Here is a 25,184-nt window from a genome sequence, read left to right on the forward strand (position 1 = left end):
TTCTGTATCCAGAATTTGTTGGTCTTGCCTCGTCCCCTGTCCTATGATCTGAGTCGCTTTGAGCCACTCTCTGTAATCTTGGTGTGAGGTGTTGCGCCAAAAATTCCTCACCGTGTTTTGGGGGTGCATATCCTGTTCCAGAGGTGCATTTGGTGGGAAAAGGTCCCTGAGTTTGGGCAACTGTTGCCAAGAGTCGTCCCAAAATCTGGCGTGATCACCATTCTTCACCTCCCAAAAGCTGTGCTGCTGTATGAGGTTCTTGTGCTGTTTGGCCGAGTTCCACATGATTGAGCCAGTGCTGGTCTCTGATATTCTGATGAGTTCCTCCCTTGGACAATTTCCCACATATTTGGCTGTCCATAACAAGGCCCAAGGAGTGAGAGGTTCCGAAAGCCATTTCCACCAGATTCGAGCCCCCATAACGACATTGCTGTGAGAGGGGTCCCTTAATCCGATGCCGCCTCCTTTCTTTGGAAGACAAGCGGTTTCCCATTTAACAAGAGCCCACTTGCGCCTAAGTCCACTGCTACCCCAGAGAAACGATCTTTGGATAGTTTTGATTTCTTTAAGAACCCATTTGGGAGCCGCAAGGATGGAGAAGAGGTATAAAGGCATAGCTTGAAGGACAACTTTAATCAGGACAAGACGACTAGCCATGTTAAGAGATCTGTGAGTCCAAGAGGAGAGCCGCATTTCCAGATTATCTAGGAGGGTTCTCCAGGAAGAGTGCTTTAAGCCAGAGGCTATGAGCGGAGCGCCTAGATACGAGGAGGGAAGTTTAGCAGAGGAGAAGCCTAGGATGTGTAAAATGGCTGACTGAGTGACTGAGGGGGTATGAAAGAAGAAGATTTGAGATTTGGAGTGATTGATGGAGGCACCAGAGGCTTCCGAGAAGTCCGTTAAAAGAGTTTTGAGTTGTCTAGCCTCTTGGACTGAGGGATGCCCGAAAAGCATATTATCATCAACAAATTGCTGATGGGTGAAAACAGGGGAGTTGTGAAAGGAGAGGCCTTTGAGACGGAAAGATTGTTGAGCATGTCTGATACTTCACCCTAAACCCTCCACCATAATGACAAATAGGAAAGGGGAGAGGGGGTCTCCCTGCCTGATACCACGAGTAGGATGAAAGGTCGCAGAGGGTATGCCATTAATTAGAACAGAGAAGAATGAGGATGAGATGAGGCTCATAATCCATCGAACCCAGGAAGCATCAAAACCAAATGCTGTAAGAATCTTTTCAATATACTTCCAACTTAGGCTGTCAAAAGCTTTTGAAAGATCTAGTTTGAGTAGCATACCTGGCTTCTTGGAGATCTTCAGAGAATGAATTATTTCATGAGTAAGGATGATCCCATCCGTGATCTGCCTTCCCTCAACATATCCGGATTGCTCAGGTGAGATGATGAGTGGAAGCAGGAGCTTGAGTCTGGAAGCTATAATTTTAGAAACAATCTTATAGATTATGTTGCAGAGTGCTATCGGCCTGTACTTGTCAGGCTTGCTTGGCTTATCCACCTTGGGGACCAGGGCTATGAATGTAGCATTTACCCCTGGAAACATCCATCGAAGAGAGAGACTCTTCAACCACCTGCCAGACCTCCATCTTGATTAGGTCCCAAAAATTATGGAAGAAATTAGAGGTGAATCCATCCGGGCCTGGGGCTTTGCCGGCTTTTAGTTGTCGCACTGCAAGTTCCACTTCTTGGAGATCAACAGGCTTGAGGAGCATTTGATTATGCTCTTCTGTAATAAGTTTGGGAATATTGCGGGTAATTTTCTCTATGGCCTGAGATCTGTCCTTGTTTGGTTCTCTGTGCACCTGCTTGAAATAATTTAAAAGTTTAGTCTCTATTTCTTCATGCTTTTCCACTCAGATGCCCTGCTCGTTTTGAATATGAGTTATATTATTATGCATCCTGCATTGGACTGTAGTGCTATGAAAGAATTTAGTGTTTTTCTCTCCATCTTTGAGCCACCTGATTCTTGATTTTTGCCTCCACAACGTTTCTTCCTGCTTTTCCTTTTCTGCTAGTTGCATTTCAAGGGTTTTTTCCTGTTCTGCCAGGTCCTCTGATCTGCCCGTTGTGATGATCTTCTGCTGTAGCTGCTTCATTTCCAACTCAATGTTTGCTTTCCCCTGAAAAATATTGCCAAATGAAGTGTGATTCCAGTGCTTGATCTTACCTTTTAGGTGCTTGAGCTTTTGTTGGAATTGGAACATTTTGGAGCCTGGAGGAGGATGGAAGCTTTTCCATTCTGTGTTGATTAATTTGTGGAAGTCCGGGTGGGTCATCCAGAAGGCTTCAAAGTGGAAAGGCCTGCGGATATTGTTTCCTGGTCGAGACCACTGGAGGGAAATGGGCCAGTGATCAGAACCCGTGAAGGGCAGGATGGAGGCCGCAAAATCACCCCCAAGATGAATGGCATTGTCAGAGAGTAGAAACCTATCCAACCGAGAAGCGATTTGCTGGTTCCCTGCTTGTCTGTTGTTCCAAGTAAATACTCCATTATTGGAAGGGAGGTCGATAAGCTAGTTATTCTGGATGAAGTCCTTCAAGAGCGATCCTTCCTGAGAACTTCTGCATCTACCCCCTCTCCTTTCTTCCAGTCTTGTGATCATATTGAAGTCACCTCCTGCGATCCATAATGGGTTTTTTTCTGGTTGAGAGCCGAGATGGAGTTTAGGATCATCGCTTTTCAAGATGTTTCCTGTGGAAAATAAACATTAGTTAAGAGCCCATGTTGGTTTGTGCCTATGATATGAAAAATTGCTTGGAGGAAATTCCTGTGTGCATGGAAGTTGTTGAGCATGATGGCTCTTGAGTCCCATATAATGGCTAGGCCTCCCGAGGCACCATCCGCATCTACTGCTATGTTATGACTCCCGGGCCAGAATTTAGCAGCTAGTCTATCAAGTGCATTGGAATCACATTTTGTCTCTTGCAAGAATAAAACCTGAGGGTTTTCTTGCTTTATCATGTTTTTAAGGATTCGGGTTTTCCTGGGGCCATTTAGCCCTCTTATATTCCAAGAGATTAACTTCATTGGGAAAGAGTGTTTTCAGGACGATAGTACTTGGTTAACTTGGCATACCTGCCTGATTCCACTAAAATTTGACCTACCTTGATTGTTCTCTGAAGAATGGTTTTCCTTCCTCGCTTTTTGATATCTTTGGCTATGAATCGACCATGCCATGAGCCTCCTGTCTGTGTACCCAAAGATTTCTGCCTCTGCACCCGAGATAACACTTCTTCCAGGTTCTTAAGTTGTCCTGTCGGAATGTTGCCGAAGTTGTTTGTTGTGCAGGCCTTTTCTAGACCGGGAAGGTCCAGATCCCCAATGTCTATTGTTTCTATTTCTTCCTCCATAAATTGAGAGTAATCTGGTTCTTCCATTGGTTCCTCTTCTAAGCTAGCATTTGGTTTGGGATCTCCAACTGCATGGCTTGAGCATTCCATAATATTTCTTTTTTCTTGTCTGAGGTCGAAGCCTCCTTACCTTGAGTATCTGCTTGTGACATTGTGGGTTTTCCTTCCTTTGAGTGGTCGTCGCTCATTGTTTCTGGCTCCGGTGGATTCGTTTGCATTTCCGGCTAGTTGGCTAAGAAACCAAAACTGTTGCTTGTAGAGGGCCTGGGTTGACTGGTTTGCGCTACCTTTGGTTTTGGAGCATGTTTCTTGTGGGCTTTCCGGTGACTTGTGGCCTTGATGAAGCCACCTACTTCAGAGGCTTCCAGATCTGAGGCGGGAGGGGGTTTCTGTGTTAGAGGGCAATCCCTGAATAAATGCCTAAGGGCATGACATCTTCAACATCGAAAGGGCACATGTTCATCGTCAATCGTTTGTATCCATTCAATGTCAAAGTGAGAAATGCTTACCGCATCTGGAAGAGCCTGATTAAGATTCATATATACACAGATTCTAGCATAAGAAGTGTATCTGCATGTTTTCGTTTCCTCCGCAATTTTGACAAACTCACCCAGGGTGTTTCCTATCGCCTGTAGGGAGTCTTCCTCCCAGTATTCCACTGGAAGCGAGTATAAGCAGATCCACACCGGAGCCCAACTGAGGTCCTCCTTATCTGGGTTGAAGCACTCCACCCATCCTCTGAGAAACAGACCAGCTACATTGAAGAAATAGGGCCCGCAATCAAGAACCCTATTTCTATCCTCCAAGCAGTTGAAGATATCAGTGAAGAACCCTTTCGGCCCCAGCTGCAGGGTGATATGTCCCTTAGGGTGCCATTTCGCGTTTATCCAGCTTCTTAAAGCTTTTTCGGTTGGCCACAGACCGATGAATTTCCCTATTAGAGCATGATCTTTCATGAACTGGATCCTTGCATCGATTCGATGGCCTGGTAGTTCTACTCTTGGGCATACAAAGGCCACTGGTTTGCATGTAGTAGAGCGTACTTCTGGTGACTTTTCATCTTGTTTCACCTGTTGGCTTTCCGGAACTTCATTTTTCTCATTCTGATTTGTAGCTCCCTTTCCTTCCTCATTCAAGAACTGTTCATTGTCGTTTTGTGGGGAAGGTTCATCGCCCTCCACCGGTTGGGGCTCCATGAGGTCGTGTACCCTCAGTCCGGTGAAGAGATGGACCTGAATCCGTCAGTGATTGCGGAATGCTGCAGATTTACAGAGCCTGCCGTCACTACAGATGTTCAAACCCTAGACTGCAGAGCGCAGAGCCTCACTCCATACCAATAGTAGAGGTACTTTAACCACGGTAACTCCCCAGAAGCTCAAATTAGTGATGGGACTTGATTTCATATTGCTTGTATCCTCCTACACTAAGGGCGTATGGGTGAGGCCTCTAGAGATTTAAACAAGAGTAAGACTAAAACCCTAATTCTACTAAGTAACAAATTAACATAATGGTGTGACTATAAGTAAAGTATATCATATAGATAAAGTATGTCATCAAATCTCATATTGAGTTTACCATTGTCACATTCAATACTGGGTGGAGAATTCTTGGCCAACATCTCTCACCAAGACTGCCACCGTTGTTCTGTAGTAGTCTCACTGATGGTTTATCGAGACTGCATCAACACCACAGGCACTCATATTCAGTTGGATTTCTGCTTCTTTGGCTACGAGAGTTGTCATATTTTTCAACTTATTCAAAATTTTATGATTATGTTTTATTCAGAGTTTTATGATTAATATTTACTTCATATCTGAAAAACTTAAAATCTTTATTCCGAACAAGCGTTCTCATGGATAATAATGAAAACTTAAAATCTCATTTCGAATCTCATGGATATTAATGATATTCTGAAAGTAGTTTTACCCGTACTTTTGAGTTTTTATACCCGTACTTTTGATTTTTTAATATTAGTTTTGTTAGGTTTTTTCAAGATATAAAATATGAATATCTTTATTATTAATTAATTTGTAACAAGTTTCATTATATTTTAACATTCAATCCTTTTTTAATTCCGTATGTCTCAAACTTTGTAAATGAGTAACATTTGATAAATAATTGTTTAAACTGCAACTTTACCCAAGCATGGTTAAATATTTCCTTTTGATTTTTCTTTCAAAGTTCATAATATATCTCTTCCATCTTTCTAGAGCCACATTTGGTGGGGATTTTACACTTTATATAGAATTTCTTTTTTTCTTTTTATAATTATATTTGATTAAAAAAAAATTGACACAGGAAAACCCGAGTATACCTACAGTATGCATGTAAAATGCACATATCTGTTTTATCCTAGGAATTTTAACTCTCTCTCGAGTCAAATCTTCAAATCCTTAATGGTTAAGGCCCCTTTAATAAATCTCTATAAAATGATTTATTAACTAACACAATCTGTCCTTCATTAATCCTATATATCAGAACTTTATAATTCACCCTCATAAACCTTCTTAACCTTATGCCCGCACATGTATCCAACTTCATTAAACTTTAATGTATCGCACATGTATATAACAAAACCCCACAAAACCTTTATGCTTTGGTTATTCACAGGCTTAACCCACAAATCATCTATCGGTGCTATTTCTATTATAAACCCTTTATAACAGAAGTTCAAATAAAACATACATTTTCTGCTTTTCCACATTATTTGCACATTTATCAATGCATACCTAATCGCTATCATAATCGCAATTCTCCTTTCACATCTCACAGGACTGTTTATTGCATCCGATATGCGATAACCCTCTCGACTTCAATATAATATAAACCACATTCATTACTTTCTCGGGTCCACTCTTCTATCGCACATCACAAATCCTTTTGGCCCATTTAACATCGCATACCACATTATTTATCAGCTCGCTCCACCTCACATGTCGCATTAGTTAATGCCCGATACATTACCATGGAATATTTGCAATGCAGTTAAAGCTCTGATCGCATCAGACATTCTAATCACATATCGCAATCGCTTATGGCCTAAGGTTAATTCTTCCCATTGGACTATTGCGATGTGGGATTCCACAACAATCCTCCACCGTTGATCTAGTCACTCGATCCAATGGTCAACGATGCTATTGCTTATCGCAAATCATAATCGTATAAGGATGGTTCATATACCCCTGAATTATGTTGTGATGTGATATTGATCATCCCATTCTCTGCGACTTAGTCCCATCCATTGATTTGTTAGCTCCAATAGCCCCTAAGCATTATTGCTTCGCTTCTTCGATTTTTCTTTTTACTTGGATTTTATGATGTTTCTTCAATGGTTCTTTGTGGCTCAGGTTACTTCATGGTTCTTCATCCTTCCATTGTTCCACTATGTGACTCCCTCCAGAGCTCAGTCCTATGTGTTTCCTTAATCACGATCGTTCCAAATAGTACTTTGGGTCTACAATCGGTTCACGCTCCATTACGATCCTTTGTATTGTTCTTCCTCTCTGTGTTTGCCGAATTCCACATGCATACATATGTTATACAAAATCTCTAATACACACAAAATTTATCCTTCCATATTCGAATCACACACTTATACAATTTTGAATTAATCTCTGTATATATAAATACACATTTACACAATTTCTCTCTCTTTGGCCAAATATTCTAATGTCAATGGCCTCTGTTTTACAATCTACCCATAGGCTCATAGTCACACTCTAACCAACTAACCTATCCAACCTATCTCTCTTGATTTTTCCTGTTAGGCTTACATTTATACAAAGGGATTCTAAAACCAATTCCTATTTTAGATCCATAAACTCCTCAACGGAATCCTAAAATCTCTTCCTTATCTCTAAGGATCCTCTCTAATCCCCAAAATCGTGAACTAACTCCTAATCTGAGTTTTGCAGTTAATTCTCAAATCCCTCATTCTCTCAACTATCCTAAATCTCTCATATTCTCCTACATTCGAGAATATTTACAAATATGTCTCACAATATTCAATTAATTCCTATTCTCATGAAAATCACTCAAAAGCCTAAATAATTACATTAATTCACACTTAGGAAACCAACTTACTTGAAAACACAAGACCCCCTATGCCTTACTAAAATACAATGATATTGTTGATATGATTGCTCCTGCATCAGATACCCAAAGTAGAAAATATTCATGGCCTCCAGATCATGTGTGTTCATAAGTTAATAGAAAACCTCCAGGGTTTCAAACTTTAATTTGTAACTTCCCAAATGATTCGCACCTTTGCTACTACATTATTTTTGCTATCTTCTATTTCAACTTCCTCTCCTTGTCAATCAGGTTCATACTCTGGTTGATCATGCTACTATTAGTCTCCTCCATATGAACCGTTTCATCATTAGCTGCCATAATTCTTCAATCTCCGTTTCCAGCACATCCTTGGACTAGCCCATACTCTGCCACTTGCTTCTTTCTTTTTCTCTTTGTTTCAGTTCTTTGTTGTTGTTGTCTTCTAACTCTCTAATCTGTTGTTTTTCTTCTTGAAGTTGTCGAATGCTATCACTTACTCTTACTTCTACGCTAACTTTTTCTTCGCTTATTCTGATTGCCTCCCTTTCATCCTTATCCTCTTTCATGTTTATTTCTTTATGTATTAAATTTTGACTTTCCAGCATTCTCTTCAGCAATTGAGCATCTCTGTTCCATGGATTTAATACTTCCACGGAATCCTCTTCCTTCATTTTAATCTGGCAACTCATCTGTACTAAATTTCCTCCAATATCTGCAACTAAACCTACACTCATAAAACAATTGTTAAAATAAAAATCATAAGGCTTTTGCACCTTTTATTCCTTTGGAAACAATTTAGATTGCTGCTCTAATTCTTTCTCCTCTATTAGCACATTAGTATGTTGTTCTGAATTCTCAATAGAATTCACGAGACTGTCAGCTAGTCTCTCCTCCACATCATCTACTCTAATGATGTCTTTCTGATTTTGTTCACTATAATGAACTCCTTCCTCTGCAATCGCACTATCATACTCTAATTTTTCCAACAAATACTCCAACAATTCAATTTCTCTATGACACTTCATAAGCACTTCATCCTTACTTATGTTTCCTGTATTTATATGAAAATTATCAATCTGAAAATTACAAGGTTCAACAATTTCAACTGTTGCTTCACATATCAGTTCTTTAGATTGAATTTCATCTATTTTAACAAGAAATTCTTCTTGTGTTGTCATACCTTCAAACATCAATGCATTACTAAATTCTTTCTACTGCAATAATTCATTGCTTTCCTCATTCATGAGACATTTTTTATCATTCTTGACTTTAGAATTTTTACCTTCTAAAAGATACTCTCCCATACTTTTGGCAGCTTCAAAAGATTTCTCACCCTCTGTAAAACTTGTAATCACATCAAAATTATTAGATTCAATAATACAAGGTTTTCCATTCTCCTACTGGTCTGAATTTGTCCAACAGTTTAGAAATTCATCAATAGTTCCTTCTTCTTCACCCAGAACTTCACCCTACTGTGGTTCACAAGTAAACACTTCTGTTTCTAACTCAGCTTCTCTGAGCTTTCCCATCAACCACCTTATTGGCCTATGTTGTAGCTTCCTCTGTAACTTATACCACTTTACTGGCTTCTTTTTTAAGACCCAACCTTGTCTCTGGTCTTCCCCTAGTATCATCATCAATACATTGAGTTGTTCTTTCATCTCTGCAATCTCTTTGTCAAGTTCCTCTTGAATCATTCTCTTCCCATTTTCCTTGGCATATTCCTTCTTCACTTTTCTTCTGTTGTGGTCTTCCTCAAAACCTCTGCTATGACTATCAGTAGTTATCTTCTTCTCCATCTCTTTCTTCACGAGCTCCTCACTCATTCACTATGAGTTGCATTAAAGCCTCTACAAAATCAAGTCCTCCCTGTTGCTACTTACCTCACCAATCTTTCCTTTGCACTCATTCTTTTGGCAAGCTATATCGGTCTCTATCTATGGAACCTCCTTTGAGCACTCTTCTCTGCTCCTTCTAGGCTTCAACTCATCTACACTTCTCAAGAACACAACTATCCTCTAGTATTTCAATCACCATGAAATACTTGGTTCTAACCACTTCTTTCACTTAGAAAGTCTTACCAGCTTCCTTCATTACTCAAAAATTCTACCCACATCCTTTTGTGGAATTGCCTTTGTGATCTGCAACAATATCTTTGCAGTAACAAGTCTCCTTCCTACTATCTATGCCTCACTAAGCTTCTCTCCTCTGATCTCAGTCTGTTAGCATCTCTCTAGTTCTTCCCTCTGGAACCAATTCAAGCACTCCTCGCTCTAGATTGTTGCAACCTTCTCACCTTCTTATGTTCTCACCTGTGTATCAATATAAAAACCACACATTATCCAATATTCAAATCAAATCAAAACAAAACATGTCACCTCACATTCAAGATCTCTGTGTGATTTTGTTCCACCATCTTTTGTACTTGAATGGATTGTCCTCTGTTTCTTGCATCTGCAAGTTCTCCCAATATTATGCCATACCTTACCTCTGTGTGATTACTGTGTGTCAAATTAAAATCTAATAACCCTTGCCTGCTTTCATCACCATTAGCCTATATACGCACCTTAAGAATATAACTATGTTCTAAAATGTTTTCAAAGAAATGCTCACATAGGATTTCTTTGTATTGCCTTAATACCAAATGTTTCAATTATAATTCTACTCTGATACCAAAATGACGGAGGAAAACCCGTGTATACCCACAGTATGCATGTAAAATGCACATATCTATTTTACCCCAAGAATTTTAACTCTTTGCCGAGTCAAATCTTTAAATCCTTAATGGTTAAGGCCCCTTTAATAAATCTCTATAGAATGATTTATTAACTAACACAGTCTGCCCTTCATTAATTATACTATATATCAAACTTTATAATTCACCCTCATAAACCTTCTTAACCCTATGCCCACACATATCTCCAAATTCATTAAACTTTAATGTATCACGCATATATAACCAAACCCCACAAAACCTTTATGCTTTGGTTATTCACAGGCTTAACCCACAAATCATCTATCGACTCTATTTCTATTATAAACCCTCCATAACAAAAGTTCATATAGAACATACCTTTTCCGCTTTTCCATAGTCTTTACACATTTATCAATGCATACCTTATCGCTATCGCAATCACAATTCTCCTTTCTCATCTCACACAACTCTTTATCGCATATGATATGCGATAACCCTCCATACTTTAATATAATATAAACCACATTCATTACTTTCTTGAGTCCACTCTTCTATCCCACATCACAAATCCTTTCGGCACATTTAACATTGCATACTACATTATTTATCAGCTCACTTCACCTCACATGTCGCATTGGTTAAGGCCTGATACATTACCATGGAATATTTGCGATGCGGTCAAACCTCTGATTGCATCGGACATTGTAATCACATATCGCAATCGCTTATGGCCCAAGGTTAATTCCTCCCATTGGACTATTGGGATGTGGGATTCCACAATGATCCTCCACCATTGATCCAGTCACTCGATCCAACAATCAACGATGATATCGCTTATCGCGAATCGCAATCATATAAGGTTGGTTCATTTACCCCTCAATTATTTTGCGATGCGATATTGATCATCCTGTTCTATACGACTTAATCCCATCCGTTGATATGTTAGCTCCAACGACTCCTAAGCATTAATGATTCAATTCTTTTCTTTTCCCTTTTACTTGGATTTTATGATGTTTCTTCAATGGTTCTCTATAGCTCAGTTTACTTCATGGTTCTTCATCCTTCCACTGTTCCAATGCGTGACTCCCTCGTGAGCTTGGTTCTATGTGTTTACTTAATCACGATCATTCCAAACAGGACTTTGGGTCTGCAATCAGTTTACGCTCCATTACGATCCTCTGTATTATTCTTCTCTCTGTGTTCGCTGAACTCCACCTACTTACATATGTTATACAAAATATATAATACACACAGAATTTATCATTCCATATTCGAATCACACACTTATATAGTTTTGAATTAATCTTTGTATATATAAATACGCATTTACACAATTTCTCTCTCTTTGGCATGATCTTCTAATGTCAATGGCCTTTGTTTTACAATCTACCCATAGGCTCACAGTCACACTCTAACCAGCCAACCTATCCAATCTATCTCTCTTGATTTTGCCTCTTAGGCTTACATTTATACAAAGGGATTCTAAACCAATTCCTGTTTTAGATCCAAAAACTCCTCAACAGAATCTTGAAATCTCTTCCTTATCTCTAAGAATCCTCTCTAATCCCCAAAATCATGAACTAACTCCTAATCTGAGTTTTAAAATTAATTCTCAAATCCCTCAATCTCTCAACTACCCTAAATCTCTCATATTCGCCTACATTCGAGAATATTTTACAAATATGTCTCACAATATTCAATTAATTCATATTCTCATTAAAATCATTCAAAAGCCTAAATAATTACATTAATTCACACTTAAGAAACCAACTTCCTTGAAAACACAAGACCACCAATACCTTACTAAAATACAATGATATTGTTGAGCTAATTGCTCCAGCATCAAAATTATAAAGTATGATATATTGTTAAATTATATTATGTGTTAAATGTGAAAACTCAACTGACTAATTTTTTTCACAGATCTAAATATATTGATGTGTTAGTTTGAAATTTTCATTCATGATTTCAAATTATTTGTGATACTAAAAATCTTTATTTTTAATTTTTATTGATTTAATTTATGATGAACATAATCATAATCATAATAATTATAATAATAATAATAATAATAATAATAATAATTTAAACATGTATTTATTTAATCTTTTATTTGTGTGGCATAGTTATTATTTTTTATTTTTATAAATATCAAGAATCATTTAATGTGTTCATTACTTAAAAATAGAAATATTTAAATACTAAATTCTAATGTTGATTATTATTATTTTGTATTTGTATTTTTCCAAAATAGTATTGATTTATTTTAGAAATAGATATAGAGAAAACTCACTTTTATGTTAATATAATTTTTCATATGTCTTTTTTTAATAGCTAATTAATAAAAGATTGGATGAGAGTAACAAAATAAATATTTTTTATAATATTTATAAAAAAAAATCACAAATTTATTAATATAATATAATAAAATAATACTAAAAAATTGTATAACTATAAAATTTTATTAATTTAACCGCAATAGATATATCTTAATTTAGATCAGTCTTCAAGAGTGAGGAAAGGTTTTCACCTTGAGTTTGCATGTTGAGGGATTTGATCCCTCTCGATCTACATGTAACATCTTTTGTTTAATTAATAATAATAATAATAAACTCTTTTATCATTTGATGGAACTAAGTCAAAATTATCTACATGTAATGTAATAGAAACTATATATCAAGGAAGCATGTGTAGCATATTATATTACTCAAGTTTTTAGTTCGCAAAACATAATAGCAAATCTGATTGAATTTGGCCAGCCTTGAGCCTTGAACCTTGAACCTTCGGCCAGCCTTGAACCTTGAACCTTGAACCTTCGGCCAGCCTTGAACCTTGAACCTTGAACCTTGAACCTTGAACCTTCGGCCAACCTTGATGGTGCCCCATCAGCCCACCTTCAAACCCCACATCCCAAAGATCCCTCCAAGAACCCCGCGAACATCCTTAAGTCCCACCAACATCCCGAAGACCCCGCCAACATCCTGAAGTCCCACCAACATCCTGAAGACCCCGCCAACATCCTGATGACCCACCAACATCCAAATACCCCGCCAACATCCCTTGAACAGGGACCATTTTTGTTTTTAATTTGCAAGAAATATAAGTGGAATGTAAGAAACAAATATGCAATAAATAAAATTTTGAATGGCACAACAAAGTAATCATTTTTTCATAATACTCATCATCCATGGATGTGGGTGCAATGCTTCACCAAGGTATCATAATAGTTTTTTGAGAAGTTATTATATCACTCATGGTTCAGGTTCATTTAGTTCTATGTAAATCATCTATACAAAGTCATTAATATAAGGTCATAAAGATTCAATTCATATAAATTCATACATAAAGTAAATTAAATGTTTTTGTAACCCATTGGTTCAACCTAATAATTAGGTAATATTTTTTTGCAAATTTGTGTGGTACTGATTAAGTTGCCATGCATCCCTTATTAATTAATGTAATGATTAATAAGAGAAATCAGAGTTCATATTTCCAACACCCCCTCTTAATTTCTCTTAATCTCTAATGTACCCCTTGCTAATTTTAGTATTAATTAATACGACAAGTCAAAACTCATATTTCTAACACCCCCTCTTAATTTGTCTTAATCTCTATTGATATAGTCTTCATCTACATCAAATTTATATCATATATGTAACAATGTTGATGTGTCTACTTTGAGTTATAGCTTCCATAATCCTAATATAATTATCAATAATTATTAAGTGGATAGTAGGGATTTAAGCTTCACCTATTATTGTAGAATATTTTTAGTAGTAGTCACACACCAAAGCTTGATATTTATCTCAAAAGTAGTTATGTCATTTCTACCGTTTTAATTAAAATGACTAATTAAAAGAACATGAACATATGCCCTATGAACATGAATTGTGGTTTTTTGGATATGTGGTGTTAGTAAGTCTCGATATTGACCCATGGTATTGTAAAAAAATATTTACAAATTGAGAATCTCCATAATATAATGGGAGTGAATCTCATGAGTAACAATTTGTTATATAATTTTTTATATGCTAATCATTTTTATAATTAATAATAATTTATATTAATATTATAATTTAGTTAATTTTTATGATTTCTTTCTAATTTTAATAATACCATATATCATAAATACTTTTATTGGTATATATTAAGCATTTAATTTATATAATTACATTAATTTTAATTATATTTAAATAAACCATATCTACTTTCTCGTTCTTTATTAATCAATATCAAAATACCAATTAATGAATCAAGAAAACACAACCCTTACCAATTAATGAAAAAAAAACAACCATTACCAGCATAATTGCATACTCAAACTCAAGGAATGAAAGTATCTCCTATGCATAAATTATCCCATATCAAACGGTATCCAGCATTGAATGGAATAACCAATAATTAGCATTGTTACTAGAGAGAGCTTTCTGGCTTGGATAGCGATTACATTGTGTAGTCTTTTCAAGTTGAATCTTCTTAGTCCTTTGTTGACTTTCTATTACTTTGATAGGTGACCATATATTTATCTATTAGTTAGTGTTTGAAATAAGAAAATAATTTTTCAAAATTTATTTGATGAGAAGATTAAAATATTATTACATATCTTATTTTTAATATAATGGTTTTATATTAAAATATTTAGATTAATAAATAAATAAATAAATATATATATATATATATATATATATATATAAGAGGTGCTCCTTATTTTAATATTATTATTTTTTTGCTCTTGTTAACTAATCTTTTAAATAATTTACAACGTTGGACATTAATTAATTTCTTTGACATAAGTAAACTTTGTAACTATAGCTTTGAGAGCAGGGCCATCATAGCATTGCTAGTACCACCTTCACACTTCTACCTCCTAGACAATTTTATGGCCATTTCTCTCACTTTATTGATAGAACCTTGCTTGCTAACCAAATTTTATTTTTATGATTTTAGATTACCTAGCGGAAGGAGTAAAGAAACACACTTATTGCTAGCTTGCTAGAGCAACCATATTTTTGGTATGCAAATATAAGTTATTCAAATAACTTCATACTAAAAACAATTATTTCTTTCTTTACTTTGTAATAAAAAATTATCTTTCACTTCACTCTCGCTCTATAAATATAAATAAATACAATAACTTGCCACTAAAAGTTGATTTGTTGTTATTTCTACTACTATGAGCATGTTAATTGTAAATATCCTTCTCTCAACTCCTACCAAACTTTTTTGAGGTTTACTAATGGTAACCTCCATCTTGGTGTGCTTATATTAATTTTTGTAGGCATCTAAAGCACATTTAAAGGCTTGGTGAAGATAGCCACTTTCAAACTATGCAAATTCGAAATGAAATATACACAATAAACATGGAATGGAATTTGAAAATTAATACCTTATTTGCAAAATAAAAACGAATACCTCATTTGAAAAATTAGATATTAATTAGGGTAGGTTATTGTTCCGTATGCTAAGCAATGAGATAGGGATTCACATTCTTATTAGTAGTAGTGAGATACATTGTTTCAGGGTTTTTTCCCAACATGTTATTGAGTACCTCATTTCAAAAATTAGATGTTAATTAGGGTAGGTTATTGTTCCGTATGCTAAGCAATGAGAGAGGGATTCACATTCTTATTAGTAGTAGTAGTGAGATACATTGTTTCAGGGTTGTTTCCCCAACATGTTATTGAGGTTAAGGTCAATTAAACTTTTATATCTTAGATATGTATATTTTGGTGGCCATATATAGGGGTAGTGTAAATTAATTATGATCTCTCATGACACATTAGTGATAATATAAATCTAGAAAAACAACAATATGTGAACTTGGAGGGATTATTAGAGGTACTTAACGAATTTGAAGATCTTGTAACAAGATGAAATGTAGGAAAATGAATTATCTTTCCAAATATATAATTTTTGAGTACCTTAATAATCAAGTTTTGTTACAAACATTTGTAGAGTTGTAAGGAATGGATCGTTCTTGCACACAAGAACTTTTTAAAATTTATAATCTTAATTTTATAATTCTTTTAAGTAATGAAATTCACTTTATCGTTGAAATTACAAGAAATTCAATTAGTTCAACTTAAAAGGGTCTTAATATTATGAAATAATTGTTTTTATTTCTTTATTATTTTTGAATTGTAGGTCTCAATATCCTCTAGTGCACCATATAAAAAAAATCAAATAGTTAAAGGCCAAAAAAATGTTATAGTGGAAATAAAAGATTGATGCGTTTTAAGATTTTGACATATATTAAGGGAAAAATATATTAAATATAATAAATTCTTTTAATTTCAATAGATATATATATATATATATATATATATATATATATATATATATATATATATATATATATATATATATATATATATATATATATATATATATTTGCAATGTGCACAATCAAATCTATATTTTATATAGTTTCATGGTCTATGGATTTGTCTAGCTTATGGAAAATAACATCAAATATGTATGTGTGTGTGTGTTTCTATTCTAAAATTTTGATGTTTCATATATTTGCAACCCAAACCACTAGTTTTGTGATCTCCAACCTATATTTGAAGCAACCAGCTCATCACACATGTAAGCTTCTCATTCAAAAAATAAAATAAAATAAATCCAAATGTGCGTTAATATCACTAAAAATGTGCATGATTTTTGAGTAGCATGAGCACAAAAACATTCCTAGTGCTAGGAATCTGCACTTTCTTAACTCTATGAATGTGCACATATTCCTAGTCCTAGGAACATGCTTGCATTTTTGTTGCTAGGAATTATATATGTTCTTCTCACTAGGAACTTTAACACATGGGAAATTTTTAAGAGGGGGTTGGAGGGGAGGGGGAGAGAGGGAGGGATAGAGGGGCCAAGGGAGATAAACTATTAGGTCCTTATAATACTAGTATAGCCCCCATATTTTTATTGTTGTTCACCATAGAACCCCCCATATTGTTATTTTTGTACCCTATAGAAACCCACTATTATTATTGTAGATCCCTTAAATTATTATTTGTTAGACAAAAGTAATACTAAGTGGGGGGGTGAATCAATATTGCTGAATTATAAAAAATATTTCTACAATTAAAATTATTTAGAAATTTATTTCAGAAAGATATAACAAGATCATGCACATGAAAAACACAAACAATCATAACATGTAGACACTTGGATTTTAGGTGGAAAAACCCCCCTCCAAGGAAAAAAACTACCAAATTGTTTTCTGCTTCTTCTTATTATCTATTGCTTCAAAATATTCTCATTTACATTATGCCAGCTAGCAATCACTAGCAATGGAGCTCCCACCCTTGATTGAAATGAGAAATGTTGGCCACAACCAACTTGGAGCACCCACTCCTACAATATACAATCAATATGCACTTAGCTAGAAGCCTCGACTCCAAGTACAAACAATTCTGCAATAAGATAATGAAATTTGGAACTGAAAACATTGTTACATTAACAAGACATGCAACAAATAATCACACTCATGGAGCAAAAATTCCACTCTCCTATTGAGAGAACAAATCTCTCCACACACTCTCTCCAAACTAATCTTCAAACTCTATACACAACTCTGAAATGTTGTTGAAGAAGAATCCTTGAAGCACGTTGCAATTTTGAAGCTTTGAACTTACCGCAAAACTCACTAGTACTTGCAACTCATGCATATTCACTCACTCCCACTACTAGAGAACGAAGAAAATGAGAAGCCCTTCTCCACATATTTGTAATATCTGAGATCAATTAATTCTTCATGTGATGGATCTCACCCAAATCTTGTTCATATGCCTCAAATTTCATTGATATGGACTTTTTTATCAAATCAAGCCACTCATTCCACTATAATTTTGATAATTTCAATTTTGATCACCTTTCAGAGGCCCCACAACTTGTCCCGACCTTTTTCTAGAAACTTTTGACACTAGACTTCGAAAAAAGCAATTTAATTCCAAATGGGCCTCCCAAAGCCAAAAATGTTTTGGTGTTTTTTCTCAGTCGCACACACAACATCAAGTAGATTTGACAAGTCTCTCTCATAACACATACAACCAGCGACTGGGAAGTTTCAGTCTCTCCCACGAGCCTTTATACATGTGACTAGGGCACAACATAAGGCAAAACACAAGGTATTACCCTGAAACTTGCAACAAAACTTCAATGGGGTGACATAACCTATAAACCATCCTTACAATCCCAACATGACATAAGGAAACTAGTTTCATGACTCAACAAAACTCTACACACATCATCAACTAGTCCTCTAGCACACATGTAACTAAACTTCAGATGAGGCCTTATTAACTCATGACATCTCTTCTATAGACCCTCTTATACTTATGACAAAATTTTATGTCAACATTATAGCCCTCAATAAATGTACAACAAACTCAAGATCATACATAGGGACTCATGATTACATACTTCAATAGGTGACATCAATGGTAACAAAAATAGGCCAACAAACACCCCCTTTTCAAACGATGTCAACTTGTAGCTTCTAAAAAATAAATATGAAACTTACATACAATAATCTCAAGTTGAGCACATACATAACTCATTCCCTCTCCCCCTTTGACATCAATGGTAAGGGTTTTTACATGGCAAGATAAAATACATAGCAAATATGTGATACATGGCCAAAAATGAAGTACTCCCCCTTTAAGGCGCAACAAATACTCCCCATGATCTATTGAACATTCTCCCCTGAATATATTTGAGATCGCACCATCTTGAAGAACAAATCCATATTGAAATGAAGCAAGAAGAATCAAGCAAAATAATTCAAAATTCCTTGAAAATCATGCAAACAACCAATCACCACGAATTGAAAGTGCTCTTAGTGGTAGCCATATGATAGCAAAAAACTCCATGAAAAACTCCTCAATTCCTTTGAAAAGGCACAACACCCATCTTCTCTCTAATATATTCAAATATCTCCCTTGGAAGTGGCTTGGTGAAGATATCTGCAATTTGTTTATTTGAATAAATATATTCCAACTTTACAACTTTGTTAACTACTTGTTGTCTTAGAAAATGATATTTCATTGGTATGTGCTTGGTCTTAGAATGAAGAACTAGATTTTCTGGAGATGCTTATTGCACTTGTGTTGTCTACCATGATGGGAAGAGGCTCTACATAGTCCACATTCATGTCTTGAAGAGTTTTATTCATCAATAAAATATGTGTGTAACAAGTGGCTTTTGCTAGATATTTAACTTCAGCATTGGTAATTGAGATATAATTATGTTTCTTACTTGCCCAAGAGACCAGACAATATCCCAAAAAGTGAGTTGCTCCTGAAGTACTTTTCCTGACATCAATACTACCAGCCTAACCAGCATCAGTAAGAGCAATCAAATTGAAATATTTACCTTTGGAATACCGCAATCCGTAGTCAAGAGTTCCTTGAAGGTACTTTAAGATCGTCTTGACAACATTAAGATGAGTCTCCTTTGGGATTAGCTTGAAATCTTGAGACCAATCCTACAACTTGCATAATATCAAGCTAGAAGCAATTAGATGTAATAAAGTGCCATTCATGGAACGATACATGGAATTCTTTACTTCTAGTGATTCATCTTCTTCGCTCAATTTACAACTGGTTAGCATAGGAGTGCATACTGGTTTGCAATCTTCCATGCCAAATTGTTTTAACTTCTGTCAAGATACTTTGATTGAGAAATGAAAATGCCTTTATCATCTTGAATAACTTGCAAAAAAGGAAGAAAGTAAACTCACCCAAATTTGACATCTCAAATTCTCTTAGCATTTCTTGTGAAAAATTTTGGCCCATATTCTCCAAATCACATGCAAAAATAATATCATCTATATACACAACAATTATTAGAAAATGATCATCTTAAAATTTGGTATATAAATTGTTCTCCTTGGATCTATTTTTGAATCCTTCTAGTTATAGATGTTTGTCTATATTTTCATACCATGCTCTTGGAGCTTGTTTCAAGCCATAAAGAGCCTTTTCAACCTACACACGAGATTCATATCATCACCTAATAAGAAACCTTCAGGTTTCTCTATATAAAATTCCTGTTGTAGATCACCATTCAAGAAATGTGATTTTACATCCATTTGATAAACTTTATTTTTATTGCAGCATGAAAAGGCAAAAAAATATCTTATAGCATCCAATCTAGCTACAGGTGCAAAACTTTCATTGAAATCAATACCCTGTACGTGATTATACCCTTTGAACACAAGCCTTGCTTTGTTTCTTATGACTTTGCCTTCTTCATCTAACTTGTTCTTGAACACCCACTTGTTTCCAATGATGTTTTTGTCCTTTGTCCATGGCACAAGAGCTGGTGTATTGTTCTTCTCAATCTAATCTAATTCTGCATTCATTTCTTTGACCCAAAGTTGATCTTCTCTAACCTCATTAAAGATTTTGGGATATATTTGAGACAATAGTGAAAAATGTGATTGATTGAAGCTATCCAAAAACTTCCTCCTTATTTCCACTCCAAGATCCTTTCTTCCAAGAATTTGACTTTCTCGATGCTTCTTTTGGATATGGCTTGGTGGAGCCTTCTTTGTAGTGGAGCTCTTGCTCTCTTCTTCCTCTTCTTTAGAACTTTCTTGGTTCTCAGATACTATTAAATCATGATGAACTGCAACATCTTTGGAAATTAGATTTAAGCAAATCATCATTAACAATAATATCAATACCTTCAATTACCTTTATGGTTCTCTTGTTGTAGAATTTGTATCCCTTACTCTTGAAGGAATAGTCGAGGAATATGCCTTCAAACTTTCCAAGATTTTCTTCTGTCCTCTTGATGTAGCATTTGCTCCAAAATAATTTGAAGTGGTGAACTTTTGCAAGTCTTCCTTTCCACAACTCATATCGAGTTTTGTCACTGTTAGGTCTAAGAAGAACTCTATTGGCAAAATAAATTTTTTTTTTGAGTTGCTTCTCCCCAAAAAATAACTAACACACTAGCTTCATCCATCATAGCTTGTGCCATTTCTTGGACCAACCTATTTTTCATCTCCACTACACCATTTTGTGGTCGTCTTCTAGCTGTGGAGTATTTCCTCTTGATCAAATGATCCTCACAAAAATCATCAAATTCTTTGGACACGAACTCAACTCTTCTATCAGATTTAAGACACTTTATCTTCAAATTAATCTCATTTTCAACAAGTGCCTTAAAATACTTAAACTTGTCGAAAGATTATGAGTTTTCTTTCATGATAATAATCCATACTGCTCTAGTGAAATCATCAACAAATAATATGAAATATATCTCACCTCTTGGACTTTGCTTCCTTGTAGGGCCACATACATCTATATGCACTAGCTCTAATGGTTTTCTTGTAGTGAACTCCTATTTGAAATGCACTCTTTTTTGTTTCCAAAATTGGCATGACTTGCATATTGTGCTATTTGGTTTAACCAACCTTGGTAATCCTCTAATTGCCCCAATATTATTAATATTGACCAGATTATAGAAATTAACATGACCCTATATTCTATGCCATAGCCAAGATTATTTTATTTTTCTCATGCAGCAATTGTCTTTAGTGTCATAAAAAATATGCGTGTTGTTGTCACTTCTAATGGCCTTTGCTGCTAAATTTCTAGATTTAGCATTTATAATCTCACACATATGACACATATGACTCATACTGAGAAGATTGTGCTTCAATCTATCAACGTAAATCACATGTTGATCTTTGGTCTTCTAATCTAATCTAACTGTTCCTTTTCCTTTGATGGGAACCGCTGCATCATTTCTAAAATTGGAATTTCCTTTTTCATACTCTTTTAGTCGCAAGAATTTCCTCTTATCACCAGTTATGTGCTTGGAGAAACCACTATCAATCATCTATTTCTCATTCTAATCATGAGTTATCAAAGCAAGCTCACAATTTTTAGCCTTTTTTTCCATCTTTGTCAACTTTCTGTTGATTAGATTTCTATTGATTGTGTTGTATGAAGTTGTTTGGAAATCTAGATTTGCACACACTAGATTTGTGACCAAACTTATTGCATATGAAACACTTGATCTCATTCATTAGTGGAGTAAAAATAATTATTTCCATTTGCATGTAAAATAATTGTCCCTTGAGAAATTCTTGATCTATCAACATTTGTTCTAGGAAAAACCTTCAACCTAAACTTTATGACTTTATGTCCAAAATTATTACATGTAAAGTAATGACCTTAAAATAGTGTAGGATACATTAATATTTGTTGCCATAATGGAGGAGTCAAATTTGAGGATCTTTCTTGCTTCACTTGCTTATTTTCTAATGATTTGATTTCAACTTCATTATTTTGCACACTCTTGCTAGTTGCAACAATATTTGATTGATTTTCTTTGCCTTTCAATGCGTATGCATAAATGGTACTTGGTTGGTCTTTGACATTTTGTAGAGGAGGCTTGAATCCCAAACCATTTTTTTCCTCTGGTGACCTTTGCATGTTGAGAATATTTTTCATGGTTTCATACCCCTTAACAAAATTCTGATTTAGACATGCTTTAGTTTCTTCTTTTGATAGATTTTCCTTTAATGTAACAATTTCTTCCTCAAGCTTGTGACAAATTCCTTTCCAATCTTTTACTTGATTGGTAAGCACATTTTCTTTCATTTTTGCTTCTTCCAATTCTCTCTTTAAGTAGATGGTTTCTTCTTCATGAGTGCATGGAATATGAGCTCCTCCAATATTCTACTTCAAAAATTCACTTTCTTTCTTCAACTCAGCTAGATTATTTTGTTGAACCACAATTTTTTGCAACAAATTTTCCTTGAATTTCTCAATCTCGTCCAACTTGGTCTTCAAAGAATTATCAACCAAATAAGGTTTATTCTCTTTTAGTTTATGTATTTCCTCTTTTAGCAACTTATTTTTGTTTCTAGTTTTGCTTAGCTCGTCAAGTGCAGTAATGAGCTCACCTTCATAATAAATATCTCCATCCTCAATAACTTATTCATCTTTGGACTCAAAATTCATAAGAACACATTCATTTTTCTCTTCTTCTCCTACTGAATATTTCTCACTTCTTTCATCTAAAATATCACTTTCTTATTTGGTGTAGTAACTCTTCCTTTGAGCTTTCATTCTTCAAAATTTCTAAGTTTTATCCTTTCTCTTCATATCCTTATTCGTTTCCTCCTTTTCACTTCTTTTGTGTGTACATTTGAAACAAAATGTCCAACTTCTCCACATTCAAAAAACTTGAATGGAATCTTTCCTTTATACTTTCCAGAACTTCTCTTTAATTTACTAATAAATTGAGAAAATTCTTCATTACATTCAATACTAGAATACTCTTCCTCTTCCTTGATTTTATTTTGAAGTTTCTTCAAATTTTTGGTAATAGCCTTGACCTTCTTGGAGGCCTTGAATGTAGCTTCACTAGACACAGATTTCTCTTCTACAATACGCACCTCATAAGCTATAAGAATTCCATGCAATTTCTCAATAGTGAGAGAGATTCAATCAGATATTTCTTCAATAGTAGAAACCTTGGGGTTAAATATTGCTGGTAAATACCTCAAGATCTTTTGAATAATGACTTCATCCAAAAAATTTCATCTATGCTCTTGATAAAATTGGTCATTGTTTCAACTCTTTGAAATATTTTGCAATAGTTTCATCTTCCTTCATTTTCAAGTTCTCAAACCTGTTGATGGCGCTGGACCCCCAACATTCAGGGGATCTCCCCAATAAGAAGTCCCAACTAGACCTAAAATTGTTTGGAGTAGGAGTCCCACCTAGACCTCAAATTCTTTGGAGTAGGAGCCCCAACAGTGGGTGGTAGTGTAATTCCTTGACCGCATTAGTGCGCAGAGGTAAGTATGATAACTTTGGGAGAGAGCAAGTGTGTGACCCTACGAAGAGTCAAGTGCAATGCAAGAAGGTTCTAACACACAGAGGGGAAAAGGATGTGCACCCCTTAGAAGCCTGTAATAGTACGTATCTTGAAATGAAAATATGAGCAGAATAACATCACAGGATAAAATTCATAATAGTCTACAAATTAAAGTGATGAGTTAATCCAACAACATGCATTCAGAAAGTTTCGTATAATTGCATACAAAGTAGTTCATAAGAAAATGCGTAATTTAAACAAGATACATTTCTAAAGCAACCAGAATAGTCCAACTACAGTAACAACATATGCATGAAAGTGTGCTGGCTTTGGTATTATTATTATAAGTGAAAGTTCCATCTATACATACACCATTGATGACCACTAGCCTAAATAGTGGAACATTACAGTCAAGAACATCTGCAACCCCGAAGAAGTATACTCACTCTATGCTATGGAGAATTCAAGGCTTGTCACAACACTCCCAAGCCTTTTCTAATCCTAATCCTAGCCAAAAGCTTGGCTCCCAAAAGCTTGTACTATGAGTTATGCGGTTCTATTTATAATAATGGGTGGGGTGACCCTTGACATTCCCCTTTGTGATGCTTTGACTCTCCTCATGAATCTTTAACTTCTTTACAAGTAACTCATTACATAACATGATGACCTTTCACATTCCACTAATGACACTTGGAATTTCACTTACAACATATTTACAAATAATATTACATTTTCGCAGTACCCATGTAAGACAAAATAGGTTGGCGATGGCCTAAAAAGACAAAACACTATGATTATGAAGATTTGTGAAAGACCAACTCGTCAGCCTCCACTTGGTGCTTCTCGATCACATATTAATGCCAAGCTTGATATTATGTGATGATGTCCCAAAACTGCTTGATGGTGTCTTTCTGATAACAAACTCTTGCCTCCATGGCATCTAGGTATATGGTCTTGGAACATGTATCCAACTCGTTTTGAATCATGTGCAACATGGTGTTGACCATGACAAGACCACCAATGTACTTCTGCATGTTATGTGTGATCAACTCTAAGTCTTCCCTAGTGGCCTTTCACCTTAGCTTCTCCATGTACTCATCGATCTATAGCCAAACTTGGTTCTTGAGTCTAGCCTCGGTGAGGGAACTGATTCAAGGGATCCTGTGAATTCTCACGATGACATACAAACTGTTGTACAACCATGAATATGACGCTTCTCT

The sequence above is a fragment of the Pinus tabuliformis genome, chromosome 7 (genome assembly GCF_031772625.1).
Source record: "Pinus tabuliformis cultivar Carrire ecotype Pingquan chromosome 7, CPIR1, whole genome shotgun sequence".
Taxonomy (NCBI): domain Eukaryota; kingdom Viridiplantae; phylum Streptophyta; class Pinopsida; order Pinales; family Pinaceae; genus Pinus; species Pinus tabuliformis.